Below are 23,228 nucleotides of genomic sequence, written 5' to 3'. Positions count from 1 at the left end.
TCTTCCGTCCCCCGGTGGCCTCCGTGCTCCGAAGTAGGTCTGCCGGGGGGGGCCGCCCGTCTTCTCCCGCTCCTCACCTCTGCTCTCCGGGCTCCTCCGCACGCCCCTCCAGCCGGCGCTGCCTCCATCCGCCGCCGCTAGAGCCGATCAGCTGGGTGGCGAGATGGTGTAGCAAGCCCGCAGAAGCCCCCGACTGGGATCACGGGGGCCTCGCGCTCCGCAGCGCGGGCCGGGCTTGCCGTTGCTGCAACCGCCGGGTCTAGGTGCACCCGAGGCGGCAGTTAGGCTCCGCCCACCACGGCCTCGTTCCAACCTCACCGCCCTTCTCAGGCCGCCGCGGCCGCCACAACTCCAGGCCGGGTCAGCGGGAATCTCGCGCCGGGAACCGGTAGCGCCACTCTCTCGCACCTCACCGCGGCAGTGTTGAAGTCGGGCTCGCCAGGGAAGTGCTCGGGCCGGGACAATTGCTAAGATTATGCTGGAAAATAACGGTCGGCGGCGGGAGCTCGACAAAGCACGTCCGCTCACTCCGCCATCTTGGCCACGCCCCCAGCCCGTTGTTTTTTAACCTTTATCTTAGACCCCTGGCGGACTTAGTGGATAGATCTGAACTTACCCTTATGACATACGCGGATGACTCACAGATCATTTTCTCTCTGTCAGAATCCAGTCCACTATCCCCGTCTCTCCTCAAGCAAGGTCTCCATAACATCTTCAGCTGGATGACCAACAACCAGCTAAAATTAAATGGGGAAAAGACAGAGATCCTCCTTCTGGGTAAACAACTAAATCTCTGGAACGCCTCACATTGGCCTTCCCAGATGGGAAACCTCCCAACACCAGTCACCTAAGCACGGAACTTGGGGATTATTGTGGACAGCTCCCTCTCCATGAAACAACAGGCCAGTAAAGTTGTAGGCCTTTGTTTTACCATCCTGAAGTGGCTTAGAAAGATCCTGTGGATGCTGCCCATCTCCACCCAGAAAACCGTAGTCAATGCCCTTGTTACATCTCGGCTTGACTACGGGAACATCCTATACCTAGGTGCAAATAAAGCGGTCATACGGTGGTTACAGCTTGTCCAAAATTCAGCTTCCAGACTTGTATGTAAAATTCCAAAAACCGCCAGTGTTTCCTCTTACTTGCGTGATCTGCACTGGCTCAGGGTGGAAAACCGGATCAGATTTAAAACCCTGAACTATATGTTCAGGATAAAAGCAGGCACCGCACCTAAATACCTGCAGGCATTAGTTCATCCCTACATTCCCAAAAGAAACCTACGGTCACAATCAGCAGCAAACTTTTGTGTGCCTAGGTTCAAACTCTCTAGAATGGGAGCTAGATCCTTTGCTCATCAGTGTCCGACCCTTTGGAATTCACTTCCGCCCCACATTCGCAAGGAGGTCAGTTATTCTAGGCTCAGGAAAAACATCAAAACCTGGTTGTTCGAACAATAAACATGAACGACCCCGCGAACCCGTAGAACTCTTCTGCATCAGCGGTGCGTCCATTGGGGCGTAGGGGCGTAGCCCCACTAAGCCCTGGACGCACCGTGGTGGCATTGCTAAGCTTAATAAATATAGCTGCCATCAAAACATAAACACTTGAGGCATACAGAACGGGCGGGGCCGGTAAAACGCAGCGCGGGAGTGACACGGATCTCGCCGGAGTGCGCAGGGGGTGGGCGGGGCTGCTGGCCTGCTGCAGCTGCTTGAGTGACAGTCTGCAGCAGGCCAGCACTGTGCGCACTAGTGTGCCGGGCTGAGACTTGCCCGCGCATGCGCCTGCCAGATTCAAAACACTTCAGGGCTAGAGACAGGGCCGGGGGTGCGGATTCAGCCAGCCGGGTTTTCAAAGGCTGCCCAGGGCGAGCAGCAAATGGGCCCCCCTAGCCAATCCTGGGGCTGCATGCAGCACCAGGATTGGCTGGTCCACCACGTAACATCCATTATTGGATGCCGCGCGTGGGTGGGGGCAGAGTGGCGCGACCCCGACAGAGAGGAGAAGGAAGCAGTGGCGTCACTAGGGGGGTGCGGGGGGTGCGGACCGCACCGGGTGTCACCCCATCATGGGGTGACACCAATCTGGTACGCTGGCTCGCTGTGTAACACAAACACAGCTACAGCTCTGCACTGCAGTGCAGACAGACAGTGCAGCCTCACCTCTGCTCGCCTGGCCTCTGCTGCTTTGCTTTATTACAGTGCAAGAGCACGGTCACCGGTGCGCACCTGCTTACGGCGGCTGGTTGCTTAGGGTTTTGGGGCTACGCCCCCCCCCCCCCCCCCCACCCCCTATGGAAATTAGTGAAGCTTTTCCGGCTGGCACTTTTACTCGAGCTTTAGCGAGCGTCAGGCAGCCAGGCTGTTTTTAGATGACACAGGTCAGCCGTCAATTTAGATTGTCCGGGGGAGCTTTAACCTTCAGCCCGAAACTGCCTGGGGCTTGCAACCAATTGAAGAGTTCTCCTCACAGTTCCCTATGTAGGGGGCGTGCCAGTAAGCATGTGACCCGGCGTCATCAGCTCGGTGACTCTGTGAGGTCGGGTTACATTTAGTAAACATGCTCTTTACATGCTTGACGGTGTGCTTGCACCGAGTCTGTTTAAATTAGTACCCTCTTTCACTTTCCCTTGCTGGCTCTCAGACAGTCGGAAGACAGAAGCCACGACCCAGACATCGGAGAGAGCTGGTCCATCCTGCAGAGGAAGACTGGGGAATTTTGGCGGGTCAGCATTTAGCAGTAGTTTCTTTTTTGTATGTTTCAAAGACAGGATAATTTTCTCTATGGGCCTTTAAGAATACTTAGAAGATGGGTGACGGATTTTAAACTTGTTTGTAACACAGTATTTATGTTCATTCTGTATTACTATTTACTAAGAAAATTAGTAAAGGAGCACATTTTTATTAGATTTACCAAATGTTACATGCATTCCACAGCAGTTCCTGGCTCCGTAATTATGAAAACACAAAATTAGCGCTATACTTTCTTGTCAACTTACTTCATGTTAAACAAAACGCATGTCAAATGCAGAACGGGGGAAAATGGTATCTGGTATGCACAGAGCTTTAAGTGGAATGAAAGGGGGTTATCCAAGGTGCAAGGCACTGTGAATTAAGTATTACTAAGCTCAGTGAAATTGATAATGGTCTTCAGACTGTCTCAGTCACTCCCTTTCACACCTATTTTCCTCTGTACTCTCAATGTTGGATCTTCATATCTCTTCAGCACGGATTTCACTCTCCTTTTTCCCCTGCACACACAGCATACCAACCCTACTCACTTGTGAACACAGCATTTTCTTTTCCTTTGTTGCTGTACATATGTTAACAAGGGTGAAATCCTTCATTTGCTTTCACAAAAGTGCTACATGTTAACATTTTGAAAAAGCTCATCAGAGACACCAAGTATTGAATGTGACTGTCGTGTGAACACTTTTATAATGCACTGAGAGGCACTCTGCTCCAGAGTTCTCAAAACGCCCTGTCACAAACACCCCGACAACCTAAACTCACCCAGATAGACATTTTGAGCAGGAACTGTTGAACATATTTAATATAGTAAAATATGGGACATTCTTTAATCATTTTAAAAATATCAAGACCACATATTCAGAATTGATTTATAAATCTAGCTTTCCACAAAATTCTTTATTGAAATTAGCTCGAATATACCCCTTTGCTTTTTTTTCAAAATGTCAGTTGCGTTTTCTTGCTTTGCTGCCCACTACATAAAACTCATTCACAACTTTTACGCCCCTCTGCTTTGAAATGTCACCAGCCGCCACTGAAATTAAAATACTGCTGCTGCAGTCAGTGCAGTGCAGAGCACATCGCCACGCATGCACGCACCACTGACTGACTATAGTGGTGATGTGATGATGGTGCGATGCGCGGCGGCGTACCCAGTTTGTGGGTCCCAGGGCCGTCACTCTTTAGCGCTACCAATGACGGCCCTGGGACAGCCCCCGCGCGCTGTGTTGAACAGTAAAGAAACAGCATAAATGGGGCAGTGTACCATTCTCCCTAATTCTTCAGGTCCAAACAAGCAGAGTAATGCTTAACCAGCGTGAATGCACTAGACATTGAAACAGATGTAGAAAATCCTTTGTCCCTGCTTTGAAAAAAAGCATGATGTTCCTTCATAGCTAGTTACAAATTCATAATCTATTGCTAATATGGGTGCAATTTCTTATGTTTTTCCCTCGTCTTCATTTCTCGATTTTGTTCGTGAGAAAGTGTCACTCATAGTCATTGAATGTCACTCATAATTTCACTGAAATTATGAAAATGTCACACATGGGCAACCTGAAACCTTGGCAGCTATGCACGAGGCACCGCTGAACTTCTTCCTTTAGCAGCATTACCACTGCCTGTCAGTGGTAAACGTCGTTGTGTGGGCAGGCCTAGAGCTGAATGCACATGCGCACTGCTACTGGCTAATTAGTGCCGGGGGAGATAGCCAGCTCTGCGTGCGCTACGTTACGCAAACAAAACAGTCCAATCCGGGTGAAAAAGCCCGGTCCCACCAAAAATAACAGAACTCGCATTGGCTGCTGTGTGCCACCTGGAACCTCACGAAATATTCTACTCAACAAAGCAAGAATTCAGGTAATACACTCAGTCTTTTAGTTCGCTGATTTGCGTGACACTATGTTTACATGCGGTTATGTGGGATTGTGACTTAAAATGCGTTAGAGTGACGCCAGATGTGTGACACTTGGCAGGACTGAATGTGGCACACAAACACAATCAGATCGCATCGCAATCGCATTAGACTCCCAGTCCGCAAGGCCGGCCCAAGACAGTCACAGTGCTATAAAAAAGGAAGGAAGCTTTAAAGACGTGTCAAGGAGCGATTTATTTTCAGAGCTGTCTGGTGTTTGCTATCGCTATATGAAACATCTGTGTCGGGAGCAGCACCTAGCTTTGTATCTAATCTATTATCGTATTTGCTCCAGGGTTTCTTCTGCTTAGCGAATCCCCTCGGATAAATCAGATATAGAATGAAAAAAGATGGTGGGCCCAAGGCAGCACTGTGTATTTGGAAGATCTGACGCATGACTGTGTCGGCCTACCTTCTTGGCGGACTCGGAGCGGAGGAGGTCCATGCGGTAAGTCGTGAGGGGGTGACACCATGAGTTACCAGCACCGGGTGACACCAACCCTAGTGACGCCACTGGAAGGAAGCAGACCCCTGCGGGAGCCCCGGAGACCCTGGCAATGAACTTCCCTAGGCCAATGCCGGCCCATGCCTGAAACTAGTGGGGCACTTTCAAACTGTCTTCCCGTGACCGTCACGTGCAAGAAGTGTTCCAGACTGCAGTCAAAGAGCTGGGTGAAGGCCGGGCACGCTGTGAGCAACAGAGGCCCTCTCAGCACCTTCAGATGCGGAACACGAACGATGTGAAACATGCTGCTCGTTTCCCGGTAGGGACCCAGCGCTTTCCCCGTGTTCTCTTTCAAGTTTTAATTCTTGCATGCATGATGCAGCCAGCCAGAGGAAACTGTTGGCAAATAGGCCCCTGCTCCCGACCTGGTGGTTTTAATTACACTGAACTCTTAACTTAAGGTGACGGGTGATGATGGTGCGGAGCCCTGGGGCTAACGTGTCACCAAAGCTGTGTAAATATCAAAAGGGCGGGGCTAGGGGGCTTATGGGGCCCACCTGGTGGCAAGGGGGGGGGGGGGGGCAGAGAGAAGCTGGCGTAGGTGTGTGGGTGCTCCGCTATCCCGGGCAACATGGAAATGTACATTTAAAAAATATGTATTTGATGTGTTCATATAGAAATCTGGCTTTATAATCTCTGATGTGTTTTTATTATTGGTGTTGTGTAAAGCGCCAGCATCTCCCTCGTAGCGCTGGGAAGTCTTGGGCGCTATGGTCCCCAGTGCAGGGTTGCCTGCTGCCATGGCAGCAGATGTGGGGAGAGAGTTGGCGGTTCTGCGGACGTTGTTAGGGGTCCGTTACATCCTTATAAGAATAGATGACCCGGGGATTGATTTAGTAGCGTGGATAGCTCCTTCTTGAAGAAGCGGGTCCTCACGGAGCTAGCCGCATTAGATTCCACCCAATAAAATACATCCACAGAAACCCTCTAGATCACGCCCCTTCACCCTCTGTGGGATAGAAGAGGGCTGTAGCTCAGCTGGTGGTACGGGTGACACTGCACATAGAGGAACACTGGGGCAACCCTGTGACGATGGGGCCCTGTACCGTAGCAAGGTAATTTGCAATGAAGTAGCAATGGATGCATGAACACACCAAGTACGGGCCGACTCAGCCTTTCATCCTTCTGAGTCTGGTTCGCATAATCTTTGATGGGGGAGGTGCCGAGGGGCAGTAGGCCTCATCTAGAGAAGCTTTAGCTTGTCATTGAAACTCATTTAATGGGCAGTAACTGCAGTAGGGCGGGGGGTGGGGCATTGCGCAGCAGCACACACAAATATGCACTCGCACAACGAGAAGCGGCGCGAACCTAGGAAGGTTCGGATTATAAAGGTGATAACAACGAGGGTCAGTGAATTGCAAGATCGCTGCTACCAGGTCCTGGACGTCATGAGTTTGAATCCTGCAACACTAACTCATCCCTACGAGGACAATATTTAGAACCGTATGGTTTTTAAATCTTTCATCTGTAAACATTAGGAGTGCAAAGAAACGGTCTCAGTTAAGGCAGTGGGTGCTATAAAAAGAATCAGTGAAAAAGAATTGTGTGGATTTTGACAATCACTTTCTGAGAATATGTGTCCCCTCTTTACACACCTACAAAGTATGTCATAAGAAAACATGATTAACGTGACAACCATTTGATCACGGTCCATTCACTAAAGTGAGGTGCTCTTCTGGGACTAAGGAAATAATGAAATTGGCTAAACGTCCTGCCGGAGTATCTTAAACACGGAGAGACATGGACAGACACATGCACACAGAGGACTATGTGTGTTTTAGCAGGCATGTCTCATTTCGGCACCGACAGACTGAGGGCTGTTGCAGGTGCACATAATCTCCAAGCATGACCACTTTTTGAAATAATGCTTTATTCCAGCGGAGTCTTGTTACCGAAGATGCGCGGAACATTGGCTAAGATCTGTAAGAGTTCCTTAAAACAAACAACCATTTTATCTTGAGAAAAATCTATTCATTTGTTGTCATCTCACCCAGTACAGGGGAACGTACGCTTTGTTTGACTGAAGCGGGTCAGGACGAGAACGATTTGGAATGTCAAAGGCAACACAGTGGTATTTAAATGGGTGTCTGAGACCGATGCAAGAAGTGTACACTAAATAGGAAAAAAATAAACGTATACTCACGCTGAGTGACGAACTGTATGAATATTCTTGTAAGGAGAATGACTGAGGCCTGGATGTGATGACACCTGAGGCAGAGTTGTGAGGGCAGTGGGCACGCAAGTAGGAGAGTGTGCGCAGGCAAATCAGCGAGGTGACGGTAGCTGGGTTAGGGCACGGTGAAGAAGAGCAGCAGATGAAGTAGGCCAGTGAGTATCAGGTGGAACACTGTGAGAGCAAGCAATGCAGGGCAGTGAGAGCTGATGGTATATTACATTAAGTACAGGTGGGCAGTATGACGAGTGCAGAGAAGGTAGACTGGGGGTAGGTGCGGGTAAAATGGAGCAGTGAGAGCAGACGAGACAACTCAGGAAGTGGAGAGGAGACAAATGGTGAGGGCAGGTGAGTCATGGCAGTGAGTGAATGCATGTAAGTGAGAAGAAGTGAATGAAGGTGAGAGGGGTGAAGGCAGGTGGAAAAGGCAATGTGATAAGGTGAGACAGAAAGTCGAAGCTGGAGAACATTTGTGACAGGACAGTAAGAGGTGGTGAGACAGGGCTGTAAAAACAGATGAGAAAGCACAGCGAGTGAAGCAGGACAGTGAGAGGCAGAAAAACATAGTTGCGGTAGGATGGGGTAGTGTAAGTGAGACAGGTCAGTGAAAGCAAGGGGATAGTGAGGTGAGGTGAGACAGGAAAAGAGTGAAGATGAGGCAGGACAGTGAGTGCAGGTGAGAAACGACAGTGAGAGCATGGATATAGTAGGGTCAGGTGAGACAGGAAGTGAGCGCAGGTTAGTCAGGACAGTGAATGCTGGTGAGGCAGGGACGTGAGAGCAGGGTTATAGTGGGGTCAGTGAGACAGGAAGTGAGTGCAGGTGAGTTAGGACAGTGAGTGCAGGTGTGGTAGGACAGTGAGAGCACGGAGCTAGTATGGTCAGGTAAGACAGGAAGTGAGTGCAGGTGAGTCAGCGCAGTGAGTGTAGGTGAGGCAGGGTACAAAACTGCTGAAACAGCTCGGCCAGCGCAGGGATATCCTAGGAGCGGACAGATATGTGCCTGAGCACTGGACTCTTGGGGTTATCTTGTACACTCTGCTTTCGGGTCTTCAAGACACTGCTTATCTTTAGAATTACAATGCAGTGAGTACTGGCCATTCATTAGCATTGGAGATTGAGACATTCTAGACACTGCTTGTCTGTCTTTAGTATTACTATGCAGTGAACACTGGATATTCCTGAGCACTGGACATTAAAGCTTTCAAGACACTTCTTGTCCTAAGTGTTACAGTAAAATACCTGTAATACCTGTAATACCTGCTGCAATGTTTTCTTCGGTGGTATGATTTAATAGCCATTCAGCACACAGCAATGTACTTGGCATCTGAAGAAGATTAGAATGTTTCTTTACTACTGGCAGAGCGCAGATGTGGAAAATGCCCCAATTTGAAGCATTTTATCCTTGCTACTTTAAAGTACACAGGCATGCTCTTGCTCCTCTTTCCAATCTCGTCCCAGGTGCTGTAAGGTTTCTTGGAGCCACTGGGCAGAAGGTCTTGTGGCGCATATTAAGCAGATTAATGTACCTTGTTTACACCAGGTCATGAAAATCCTGCATTGTTTGGGCTCTACATGGATCCCTGGCTAGAGTAGAAACTAGGTGCCAGATAATGCACATTCTGATTTTATCATGTCAAATTTTCCCTCTCTCAATTTTCTATTGGAAATCTTCTGAAACCTTTACAGGTGTGGTGGTAGGTCAGTCACACTTCAAAGTCTGTCCTTACATGCTGATGGGTACTTCTCTTTCACTCCCTGTCTTTGCTTTTACCATTCTTCCCACTTGTCTCTCCAAGCGCTCACATTGCCTTAAGTAACTTATCTGAAGCAAAAAAAAGCTAAATCTTGTAATAGTCTGAAAGTGATTGGGAAATGCTTCAAATTGAGTTTTTGTGAATACATTTGCTTGCAAAAAATTGAACCTGCACAAAGATTAATATTTAACAAACTTACAGCTGTAATTGAAAATACAGGACTTTTCATCCTATTTCTCGTGAGTATCCCACCAGATGCTTCAAATAAATTCCTTTCCCTGTCCACTAAAAAAGCACCCTAGTGCGTGGCATATATTTCTTTGCTTGGAAGGTAATCTACCATCTCTCCGTGCTGATCAGGGCACATGCCTTCTAGAAGGTGTTCAACGAGAAGGTTTGTTATCTGTGAGGTGCACTGGCACCGACTGAATAGTGTCTTAGTTATTTATGCATGCCGAACTGAAGTCCCAGAGGGCTTGATTCAGGCCACAATTTTCAGGATTCCTCGTGAAAGTCAACAAGATTCGCAGGGGTTCTTTGTATGTACATATACCTTATGTGGATGTGGGGAAGATGAGCAGTTTATCAGTTTGGGTGAAAGGGAAAGAGACGGGGACATGGATATGCATGCGGTGTGGCTTTGCTTTTATTTGATAATGCATGGACAGATATAGGGATCAGGCAGGCTTGTTTGATTAGCCCTCCTTCCTAGGAAAAAAAAGCTCTGTTCAGGAGGGCTTGCAACTTGTTGGAGGAATAGGCCAAAGGATTTCCTTGGGCTGTCACATTTTGAACCGAATTGTAGGAGAGTAATGATCTGCGTTACACCCTTCTTTTTTTCTTAATCCTCCAAAACGTGGGTGGAGGTGTTTTATAGTGTCGCCTGCTGGCAGGTATTCCTTGGTGTTTCTGAGCTCTGTGTGTTTTACACTGTCGCATGTCGCTGGGTATTCTTCATTGGTGCCTCAGAGCTGTTTGTTCTAAACTGTCACCTGTAGCCAAGTATTTTTCAGAGGTTTTGGCTTTAACTCTCAGCTTTGGGTGTTTTATAGTAGCAGCTGCAGACAGGTATCCTGCCACGGATTTCCTTGTGTTTTATAATGTCATCTGCTGCCAAGTATTGCTCAGCCGCGTCCCTATGCTCTGTGTGTTTTACGTCACCTGCTGCCAGGTTTCAGCTGCATTACCTCTGGGTATTCACTGTCACCTGCTGGCAGGTTTAATTCGATTAACTTACAGCCTAGACATGATGATTTACCTACTACAAGCAGGATTTTCCATTTGCTCAGCGCTGGCTTGCCCATCTTGAGTCGCACAGAATTTGGTTTGACTTACATTTATATAAATTAAATATATATTGTGAAGTATATACAAAGGTTGAGTGAGTCCCTGTCTAATAGCTTAAAAAGCTCAGTTGAAGGGAAATTGATGAACTGGGTGCTAAGTGGTCTGATCTGTGGTGTGGGCACTTTTGAGAATCACCGGCCTGCTTGGGACGAACTACAAATGAGGCATCAGACACTGGATAAGCATGTACCTCATCTATGCTTGGGATAAACTTAAAAATAAGAATGTGTCATTTTCCAAGTGACCTGAATGTTATAGCAAAGAAAGTTGTTCAGCAATTATGTGGAACATTTTTGTATGACCTAGTAGCTGATCCAGTCCATGTTTTTCTTTGCATTCTGGTGCTTGTTGTCCCGGCTTTATGAAGGCATACACATGACTGAAAGTCCCAGATTTAATGAAAAACAGTGGCTGGAGTAAGCTACTCCCACTTGGACCTAGAAAACGTCCGAGCTCTAGAGTAAAACTGTCAGAGCCTACAAGCTACTGGATTCCATTTGTAGGCAAGGGATTCATTGCACTACTATACATGTAGTCTGAACATAAACAGGTCAGATTAAAAGTAACCCTTAACACGTATCACCAATTGACGTTGATGGATTTAGGATTTCAAGGATTAGGCAAGGTTTCCTATCTGCTAAGTGGCTTCCTAGTTTGCAATACTTTCACCCAGTTCTGCCAACATCACTGCCAATGCGGGTGCTACCTGACAACACTTCTAAAAAAGAAAAACAAAACTACATGTATCAAGTTACAAAGTGTCCATAGCTATTAATGTTGCTCTTGATGACGGCATATTAGGTGGCATATAGCCTATTGGCAGCTATTGGGTGGCTATCATCAGCAGGACACTCAGAATTTTCACTGTGATCTCAATCTTTGACTACTTTGAAGGTTTAATGTATAGTTTGGGGGTAGGTTTACTGGACAGACAGGAAAACATTCGTTGACATCTGTGAATGGCTGATCCCAGAGTCCCTGGGCAAGTAATAGAGAGCTGGTCTCATTGTGTTGTCTGTTAAGATGCAAACATGGCATTTAACTGGGGTTCTGCATTGTGTGACTAGGCTGGAATTAGAGGAAAAAGTTAACCATGTCCTAATGAGTTTTGTGATGTGTGTTTATCTGAAATGGGAATTAAATAAAAGTCGAACAAATGTTACGTCATTTTTTATGTAAGATCAATATTGTGGCAGTTTATATTTTTAAGTCTGTTACAAAACGTTTGTCATCTGGAATTATTATATTATAAATGTGTGTTAAATGTATCTGGGTTTCTGTTGAAGTGCTCCGTATTCAGTGGGCTGTGTCCTTACACCATGAGTTTCAGTGTGTGTGTGTGTGAATTACACACACTTAAAGTGGCCAGTCCAGTGTGGAGAAGAAAATCAGATCTCTTTATCTAGGCTTGCAACGCTAATACCTACTAGCTATAGGCATTCTAGAATGTTACTTTGTTTAATGTCAGCTTGGATTTTGAGATGTATTCTGACATCTTTCACCGGGTTGCTTTTTAACTCCAGTGTTAATACTTTGAAGATGTGCATCACCTCCAGTTTTTGAAATCGCTAATGGTACAGGGCAGGAGCGACAATCTGAGGAGAGGACATGGGGTGGTCCAGGGCAGGAGTAACATCCCATGGAGAGGTCACTGAGACTCTCAGTGACCTCTCCATGGGATGTTACTCCTGCCCTGGACCACCTCATGTCCTCTCCTCAGATTGTCGCTCTTGAGACTGTGTAGGAGTCTCACCCTTTGAAGTGGGCATGAGGTGGCAGTGTATGAACCATGCTTTATAAATCTTTGATTGATTGATTGACATCCCAAGGAGTGGCCATGAGGGGACACCTTGCATGAGTCTCATTCTGTGGCGTGGATATGAGGTAACACTGTGTAAGAGTCAAAACCCTATGGGGGATCTGGTCTTCCCCTCTGACTGGACTCAACACGATCTCATGTAGATTCCAACAAGTAGAGGGAGCATCAGAAGACTGATGCATGCTTTGTCAAGCAGGCTGTGAACCAAGTGACATGGGGTGGGCAGATTGGACTCCATTTGAACGAGGGTACGCTGGACTTCACGTGACACTCTGCAGGCCACATCCATGGGTAGTGAATGTATGAAGCTCTGTGGTTATACTGAATAAGCAGCTACCTATGTTATGCCATCTATTAATGTAATAACTGCACTTTCACAATTGCTTTATTAACCTTCCTGCTTTCTCAAATTTGCTTGAAAATGCACGATTTTTCTTCTTTTTTTTCAAAATTTTCTTGGGGGGGGGTTATCCCCCCAAACCCCCCTTTTGGGGTTCGGGCTCGCTCGCTGCGCTCACTCGCTACGGTGCTGTATGCAAATCACTTTGCGCCCCACCACTTTCAAATGTCACCCACCGCCCCTGCTCTTCTGTGCTGTGTCTCGGCGCTGGGAAACCCTTTTTGGGTAGCTGTTTGCGCCTTACAAGTTTAAAAAATAAAATAAATATTGTTTTTCTATCCTTTCCTTACCTGTTCTTTATTCATTTTTATGTTTTTTCTCTATCTTGCTTTGGGTCAGATTGTGATGATGAAAAGTAAGCCCCTTCCCTAAAAATCAGTACCCTGATCACAGATCACTGGCACAAACGAAGTACTGCGCTTCATGCATTTTCTGAAATACTCAATAAAAGCTGTATATACACCATGGAATAAGGTATGGAATTCCTCGGGCTAACATGCCAGATGGTGTATCCCAGATGCATCCATGAGCATATGTTGGAAATTACTTCAGTGGCAATAATTGAGTGTTGGCTCATTTTATTCTAACATTGATATGAGTACCATCATTTGGGAACATAGGCATTCCTGTCATTTCATGTCTCCTTTTTTTAGTTTGAGCATTCAAGACCTCTTGTATATACTTAAGTATATGCAAACAAATGATGGACTGAATGCTGAATAAATCATACATTCACCCCCAGTGAAGAGATCTGGGTTAAATCCATTGTTCCTTTGTTCACCATGCCACCGAGTTTAGACCCAGCCATATACAAATCAGTCTTGACCCTGTGCCTCATGGGAACAGTCCAGACCGAACTGCCAAGACAGGTCCTCCCTGGACCGGAAACAAGCATCCTGGGACTAGTTTCTGGGTATTACCCTTCATCAGCCAGGCTAGCTTGAATCTAGTGGCACAGTAAGCAAGGGACCCACGTCTGAGCATACCCATCCCACTTAGGGTGAAAAGTGCTTTGTAATTTATACTTATTATATACTTATATGTGTATGTACTTTGTGTGCTCTGGAGATCAGCCCTAGGACTTGTCTGCTTCCGCTTAGGGACTTTTTTTCAGTTGAACTGCCTCTATTTAACTGTGAAATAGTCTGTAGTGGAACCGACTGCTAAATTTGAATTCGAATTTATAGCTTGCATAAAACTTGCCCTCATTGTCAAAATAACTTTTTCTGAACAAATTATTTGCAATGTGGCAGGCACATGCCCCCTCTTGACATATTGCATCTTTGTGCCCTGAGTAATGCAAGAACGTCTCCAAAGCACAGATGCGCACCTGCTGCTCACGCCCGGGGCAGGCCAAGGTGAAGCAACGACTGAACAAGAGACATGTGGTCTTAACACAGCAGGAAGCAACAACGCTGCAGAACCCCGTTCATGCACTTGCAAATGGCGGGAACTGGTGAACGCTTTCGAACTAAAAGTGACAGAGTCCTCGGAAAAACACATACGAATACGTCACTGTAATCCGTAATACAAAAAACGGTTGTGGGAAAATCAGAGCAATGCATTGGTATCATAACTGTGGTCACAAAGTTCAATCTCAGTAACAGCTGCTGCATCAGATTAAATCCGCACACTGGTGTCTGACTGGAAGTGTGACTCCAACCCCAGCTGTTGGAGCTCTTTTCCTTTTGCTGTCTGCCAAACTGAGCGCAGTCAAGATTCCAGGAGCCTTATTTATGAAGGCGTTGCGCCACCGGTGCGTCACTTTTAAAATGGGAAAAAGTGACGCACCGGCGGCGCAAGGCCTTCATAAATAAGGCCCCAGGATTGCTGCCATTAGCTTTACTAATGCTTTATTTCCCGTGAGGTCCCTTTATACTGAGACTATCTGAAATGCATTGATCGCATGCGTTTAGTGATAAGTCTGCATATCCTACATATCAACACGATTGCGTTGATGATCTTTGCAGCATAATTGCATAACAGAAAAAAATATTCTGGAGTTAAGTAATCTCAGATATTCAGAAAACTACTGTTATGCTTGATCCCAGCCATTGTGCATCAAACACTCCTTTCAAGACTGCATTCACCCATTGCCTAGGGAGAGGCGGCCCTGCACATGAAGGACTCCATGTGTGTGCTTACTGCAGCATGCCTGTGGGCCAAGAGGCCGCAGGAGGACACACTGACTATCTAACACCAACAATGTGGTATCGGATATGTATCTTGCACACACGAAGCATAGGCTTTCGAGTCGTGCGTATCCAGTCAGAAATCTGCTGAAAATACACCCTGCATGAGCAGTAGTAAACTGCTCTTACAGTTGAGGTAGATGTGATTTTCTGTGTCTGTGCATTGGAGCCTGTGAGAAGATGCACCGCACACAAAACACTTTTCTCTGTATCGAAGTGCATTGGAATGATTTACGTGTGCTACTGCCACCTCAGGTGTAAGGATTTTTGGGGCCCCAGGAAAACATGCGTGTTGCAGCTTGGGTGCTCCCATTTACTTAGCAACAAGGTACCGTTTAGGCCCTTTGTTGGAATCTTGCACCAATTTATATCCATCTGTGGTAGGGATATAAAACAGCTGAGTACAGTGGATTTATTGCACCAGCATCCTTAACTACAGCAGGTGTGCAGGCACACATTCGTGTTCTGGGTGTCTGATGTGCTGCATATTTTTCAACCACCTTCATTAGTAACTGAGAACATTTCAATCCAATTGCGAGTTTTGACAGCTGCTGTAAAGACTTTGGATTCATGTCTGGTTACTCCCAGCTAACCTTCATTACTCTATGTTGTAGTCTTCCTTGCCATAGTCTTTGCCAATGAGACTGTTGCCTGACATGCAGGCCATGAATTTAATATTAGACGATCCCTGAACCTTAGCCCCTCCTTATACATTAAAAACAAATCCGGGAGTAAGATAGGGATATTCCTGATTTTATTATTCAGATTCAATGAAAAACAAGCATTATTTCTGATATTTGTTGTATGCATGTATAAAATTATGAGGATTGGTGGGAGGGCACTCAGGACTGTTACAAGGAAGACTAAGACTATACATAATGAAGATTACCGGTAAGCAATCTGGGCATTACCTCCTGCTCTTACCTTTCTTGTCCAAGTCCCTACTAATGAGGTTGTAAACAAGCCACACTCATTACATAGGTTTCTATTTTTTAAAGTATAAGAATCAACATAATATACACTTGTTATAATGCATCACCCTGTGTTTATTATAACTCCCACACATAAAGTGATCTTTAACTGCCGGTAACACTCTTATACAAAATGAAGTAGAACTTGCTCCTCCTAAATGCAATCCGTTATCAGCAACAATGGTATTAGATGAAGCCTGCATTACATATGTCAAGTCAATAATACTTTATTTCGACATTACAGCGATAAAAGTACAATACATTTTACATCCAATAAAAAATATAAAAATAAAATGTTACAATAAGGAGAACGGTTCAATATACAAGTTCAAAACAACCATTCCTTCATCAACAGGGATATATTAGATTTTTAACTCAACTTTAACAGTTATAGAATGAGTGCCTGACCCCCAAGGTAATGGCTTGCAGGTTGTCAATAACACCAAAGTCACTTAACTGGTTATAAAACTATTTAAAAACAAGATCAATACATTTTCATATTTAATTAGACTTCTTGTTAAAAAAATAACAAACGGAAAAACATTAATAGTTACATTCCTACGTAACCAAATTAAACACAATTATTATCATCAAATTCTCTGGGCGATACCTCAGGGCAGCAAGGGGCAGTAGGCATAAAATGTAAGGGGCAGTATCATCTGTTGCCCAACTCTTTCCCCTTTAAGATTCCTCAGCGCGTGCACCACATTGCGAAGAAGAATTTCGAGGTAGCGACTACGAATAATGGTAACGTTCCAGATTTGAGTAGCCTAAAAACCGTGATATATTTTCTAAGCCCTAAGTTTCTACATAGTTGGGGGACATATGTCATTTAATGAACATCTTTGAAAGCGGCTCAAAGGATAACCATTACTCCAGTGATTTCCCTTCGACTACCTTCTCCCTAGGATTGTCATTACGTTCATATGCCAAATATCCAGACTGTCTCAGTCATCTGCTGAAATTCAAGATTGATGGTCTTATCTCTCTTCCTAGGATTACAAAATTTACATACAAGAATTTAACTTTTCTGTATTTTTTTGTTATATCTACATGAACCAACATAGTTCAACGCACATCCAAACGGTGCATACTGTCTTCTTCATCGTCTCGTGAAGCAGGTGGAATTAAAAACTGGTATGAACCTCTTCCGTTGTAACTGAAAAGATGGGACTCTCTTAGGCAAGAAAGAAGGATCAATCTGTGCACAATTGTATCTATGAGGAATTATAAAAATGCCTCTTTAACTATCAAACATCCAAGGTCTTCCAAATGACACACACAAGTTATGGCAACTAGGAAAAAACCTTAAATCTCCGGGACTTAAAGGAAACTGATTCAAAAGGTTCCAAATGTGGACACTGTAAAACCATTGGTAAATCTCACCCCATGATCGAGGAATTAATTACAAGCCATTTATTGAAAACAGTTCTCAAAAGTGTAAATGCCAAAGGGTCTAAATCCTGAAGCTTCCGGCTTCTAAAATCTTTGTTTGCAGTCCATTGGCTATGCAGTGTATAGACCAATAACTCCAATGGAAATCTGTATTTAGTGATGTCTAAAAACATCAATTGGGACAAGAGGCAGAAAACTTACTTTTCGTTCATAAAACAACTATTGATAAACTATATTGTCTAGAAGAGCGCTATAATATAGATGGTCTTCTAGATTCCTTGACTACTATTGTTGCTTCCAGGCCAAAATCCTTGCTCAACTAATATTGTTCTCTCAACTTCCAAACCTCCAATCATAACTTCAGAGACTACTCAGGGAAAAAAAGACATACTCACAGGAGGGATGGAGCTGTTGGAAGAATCCAGCTATTGGATTCTGCCAACTGTAGGATCAATGGATGCCACGTTCTCCTTGGCGAGCACAATGCTACAAAAAGAACTTGCACTTTCTCCTCCTTAATAAATATTAGGACCCTGAACAGCAGAAAGATCAGAGGAATAGCATATTTCCTCTCTCTAGGCCATCGAATAGTGATGGAGCAGGTTTCTAAAAAGAGACTTGCTTGAATGCAATCCTCTAAATTAACGTGTAATATTGTAATCAACATGTTTATAAATACTAATAATTGCATTACACACTTTACATTGAAGCTAGGGGAAGCTTGTCTATGTGTTTTACTAATAAGTAACACGAGTGTCTAAAAATGGCTGGTGAAAGAGCGGGAACTCTCTGAGCATGCGTCTACTACATCTACGTAGTATGTTGTCTTTCGCTTGGTTGGGAAAACTCTGCAGCTGCGCATTAGCTATTAAGATGACCACTTGAAACTCACATGTTAAGGCACATGCTATGCTTAAACTAAATCTTGCACGTTCTACTACACTGCTAATGTAAAGGTTAAATACATTTAAGGGATTAGAGAAGTAATAAGTGGTATAAAGTGCATTAATTTATTTTTGTATTCTAACATGTCTTTCTTTGACTTTATTAATAGTTCGTATTTGGGCCTGAAGGGTGTCTGAAATCTCTATCCCACCTGATTTGTGTCACAGACCCATCACCAATACAGATGACAGCAGAGGCCACAGATGTCAGAGACGTTGTTCAAGCTCTCTGATAGAAGAATCGAGAGAGAAGAGACAGAGAGAGAGCAGAGTCAGAGAAATTGCTGAAGAAGAATCTGTGTATTCAGAAGGGGAAGAATTGAAGAGAGCAGTACCATAGAGGGGTGTGATGCTAGCATTGCACTTAGAAGAGGTCACCTATCCTGTCCTGAACCTGTCCTGAACCTGTCCTGAACTGTCGGCTCCTGACTACTTGGGAGTCCCCTTTCCAGCTCTTTGGCCAGGGGTTGGTCCTCACACCATTCTAGGTAAATATAATTCTGTGTAGTATGTCCTTGTACTGTTCTTCTTTCCCACCCTTTCCAGGTACCATCGTTATGAGATCTAACTAAGGCAATGCGTCTTACTCTTGATCATTTACCTTAAAGAAACTGGTGTATGACATGTATTGGTATCTGACTCACAAAATTATTTACTAGATTAAACCTTTAAAACTCTCTCGAGTCTGTGGTTATTTAGAGAAAATGAAGGTAAATTTCATTTCTACCTATTCTGCTAACAACCTGATCTATTGACCAGAAGAAATTAAGATCCAAGGTGATAGGGTTGGTAAAAATTGGCGTAAAAGTAAAATTCTTCATGCAGGAATATAAAATCTTGATCACAGCAGTGATTATCGGCTTAATGTATGAATGTTTATGGGCCCAGGCGAATATGGTAGTTTAGAAATAACCCAAGCTGGTAATCTCGCTGGATCAATAGACGCATACATAACACCCCGCACCTGCTCGGGAATCATGGAGCAGAACTGAGGCCGTATGGTATTTTGCTCTATCGCAAACCAATCAAGCCAAAGCTAACCAAATCTCTGTATTATCTACTGAAAAATCAAATGATTCAGACACTGGGACGTTGAGGAAGGAATAATCATGCTAGACTGGTCTGCTTGCCTCGACTCCTTACCTGGAAGATGAATTGCATACTGAGAAAAGAGATTGGACTCCAAATATGCTCCCATCTCCTAAGCTGGTCTGCTATTGGCCCCCAACTGTTACCATTGGTATATATTTTCACTACCTTTGGCATTGGGGGGTTAAGAATACACCGTATCAAGATTTTCTAGATTCACCCACAAACACACCTTGGGCAAACCTACGTAGTAACTGAAACCTCCTCTTGTACTGCTGTGACCATGGATTAAAGTTGGGCAATAAATGCTGCTCCGTGGGATCTAGATGTAACAGTGACAAAGGTACAATGGTTATAAAGGACTCCATCTTCCCTTTTATTCCAATACATTCCCTGGCCATCACACTGTCTCTGTCCAGCAACCCCAAATCTCTTTTCCTCAGTTTCAACTTTCTTGGATACAGGAGAAAAATATTTCCAGCATTTGAACAATGTCCTATGTATAGGAGCATCTGTGGGGGGATCAATAGAAACTTCTTGAGGTTCAAGCAAAACAAATATCTCTGTGGATCTTTGCATGCTGCCCTGACATCTTCTTGCAACTTAAAGGAAGAAGAAGAGCAAATTAATAAATCCTCAAATAAGAAAAAGTAGAATTCTTGACCATGTAGATTGTTCATCAAAAGTGCCAGCTCTATGAAGAATACTCTTGGGGATAGTGTGAGGCAAATGGGAACACTTTGCACTGGTACTGGCCCCCCCACATTGAGATTGGCAGTGCTGATGAATAGGAACATGCAGGTAAGTATCCAACAAGTACATGGATGCTGAGGAATCTCCTTGGCATATCAATGGGAGAATCAACTACATAGTCACTATCTTGAACAGCTTTCACTGCAGATTCTGCTTTACCAACTTAAGATCCCGAACCAACATGAAAACGCCCAATGGTTTCTTAACCAGTGACGGTTTCTTGTCTAGGGCGTCGGGGCTCCGCCCCCTTTACTTTCGCCCCCATCACTATCTCCAAATTAAAACCAAACTCATTATTAATTTATTTTTGGGCTTTCCACGCTGCATTAATTTACACAAAGCATTCGTTTTTTTTCTTTCTGGGGCCTGGAGCCGGGACTGCTGCACACTTCCAATTTGCAACTCACCCTTAATCACGCTGAATGACACTTCTTGCCTGGGCGGTCACAACATTTCCACTAGTTGCCAGGCTGATGATTTCACAGCCCTGAGGCCTGTGAGGTCACCAGCTCGGTAAACACATAGCATTGAGGGCCAGGCTCCACCCCCGAGGACGTCCTAGTAAAATTACCCCAGGGCGTTTTAGATTGAAGCTCCGCAGTGCTAGGGCTTCATGTCACTCAGGGAATTGAGACCACTGTTACCCCCACCCTTTCCCAACTCGTCACAGGGTTGGTCCCACCCTATGACGAGTTGGGAAAGGGCAGGGAAAAGGCAGCAGGCCGGTGGGAAGTCAAAAACTCGAGTCTGCGCAGTTTGTTATTTTTGAGGACACTGCTACCACGCTGCATTTTGTAAGGGCCATGATTAGTGGTGGTATAAAACACATGTATGACACTGCACAGCAGTACTCTCTGGCTGCTAGGGGGACACTGGCGGCAGCATTACCTAAGGTGGTGCTGATGCGCAATACAATTGTGTGTGACTCGGGAGGGTGTCTGGAGACTCCAGATGGTGCCCTGCAGCCCCCAACCCAGTGGACCACGGGGTGAGAGGTTTACATTTTACGGCCCCATCTGCCCCTGAAAACTTTAGATTAGCAATTGTTTGTGTGCTTTAGTTTTTCTCTTTATGCATTTCACTGTAGTTTTTATAATGCGACTGTTAGAACTCACCTCGTAGGCAGTGCTAATGGTCTGTGTACACAACTGACATTCAGGCATCCATTTGAAAGTGCTTTGACTGACCGTAATGATGTTTGTAATACTGGCCTTCACGGCCACGCACATATTTTAAAGTACTTTCATATCCACGCATGGTGATTTTTGTATAGCTTGTTTTCTGAATGCACATATTTGAAAGGGCTTTCATGTGTTTGTGATAATGTTTTTTTGTTTTCTGAAGGTGAAAATGTGCCTAAGATCACACAGTTTAAGTAAGGAAGCACTGATTTATTCACATTTTCTGGTTTCACCTTACAAATCAGACAGTAATTGAGTGTCTATTAGACTTTCTTTATGCTAATTAAGCCTTTGGTTTTTACCTATTTGTGCATTTCTGTGTCGTTTTTATAAAGAGATAGCAGAACTCGACCTGAAGTCAGCCCTAATGGTTTTTGTACAACTGGCATTCTGAATATAAATATTTGATTTAGTGTACTTTTATACCTGAAAATGATGAAAAGTGCTTTGGTGAGATAAAATGTTTGCCTAAGATCACATAATTTAGGTTGTGTAAGCCCTGAATTATCCCTGTTTTCTAGTTTTACTTTGTGTAAATCAGCCACTAATTAGCAGATTCTATGGTACAGGTAGTCCTCTTGCTTATGGTGAATGCATTTTAGCTATGATTGTCATGGGGCCTAATGCCACCAAAACCCATTAAACCATGGTATTGTGTGGGCACTAGTAGACTGCCATAACTGTGGTGCATTAGAAAATGCATAATTTTATCAGATTTTTAAAAATTAGACTTGCACAGAAAATGGTGACGAGCCTTCCCGAAAATACCATGCCGGACGCATCGGACGCGCAGCTGACGCGCGCACATTCGGTGCGGCCCGTCCGAGTGCACAGAATGCTGCCGGTTTGCACAAAAAAAGGTTAGTGTACTCCATGGAGGATCTCCATGCTCTTAATCAGTTAAAAGAGGATTGTGAGACATGTCCCCATAAAGCTAACCATAGATGCCATAGCTGTGGTTTTGCTTTCTTGACCTCAGACACCATTCATGCATCCACCTTGCCTGCCGTAGAGTGCAGCCGGCGAACCGAGATTCTGCTGCAGGGAGGGCTTGTGAATGCACGTTCACTGGGGAAACATAGATATGAAATATCCCAAGTAATCGAAAATATGAGGCTGGACATGCTTTTCATAACAGAGACATGAGCCGATGTGGCTTCGGACCCCAATTTTATTACTGCCACTCCAGATGGTTACAACTTTGTTAAAATGGATAGGCCTTTGGGCAGGAGAGGAGGAGGAGTAGCAATTATATTTCGGGATTGCTACACCATTACCGTCCATCCTGTTCAGCTCACCGGCTGCGAAGCTTTAAATTTTACTGCTAAACTTAGTGCCAATTTTCATTTAATGGTATTCTTCTTTACCGGCCACCTGGGGCTAAAGCCCTGTTTTTAAACAATCTGGATGAAATGCTTGAAACCGTGCTAGTTCATAAGGAATTTACCACCCTGGGCGATTTCAATTTCTATTTAGAGGATCTCACAAATAGAGAGACTGCAATGCTCCTGGATACCCTAAGTGCAGCAGGACTGGCTCAATTGGTTGCCGTTACCAATCATGAAGCAGGGCACACGCTGGATGGGATTTTTACTTCTTCTCACAGTCTTAAAGTTATAGAAGGGTTTCCTCTGCCCTGGTTGGATCACTCACTTATTAATTTTACTCTCCCCATATCTGTTCACTGCAAGGATAATATCGCTAGGCCTCAGGCTGCTCCTTGCAGAGCCTGGAGCAAAGTGGACAAACTGCTCTTCGAACTAGACTGGCAGATTCTGTTCCCCCAGGTTGTGCCAATGTGGACACAGCAGTCAACAATTATAATAGCTGGTTATCCGACGCAATTAGCGTCGCTGTTCCTATCAAGCACATCTCGGGCAACCGGGCGGCGCCAACCGCTCCCTGGTTCTCTGATTTATTTCGCAATGAAAAACAAAAATGCCGTCGTATGGAACGCCGTTGGCGTCTGAACTATTACGACTCTGATAAATAGATTTACAGGACAGCCCTGAGGTCCTATAATGCACTTGTGGTTACCGA

The sequence above is a fragment of the Lissotriton vulgaris genome, chromosome 1_1 (assembly GCF_964263255.1).
Source record: "Lissotriton vulgaris chromosome 1_1, aLisVul1.2, whole genome shotgun sequence".
In the NCBI taxonomy this organism is placed as follows: domain Eukaryota; kingdom Metazoa; phylum Chordata; class Amphibia; order Caudata; family Salamandridae; genus Lissotriton; species Lissotriton vulgaris.
The sequence above is the reverse complement of the archived record's forward strand: the minus strand, read 5'-3'. Positions refer to the sequence as shown.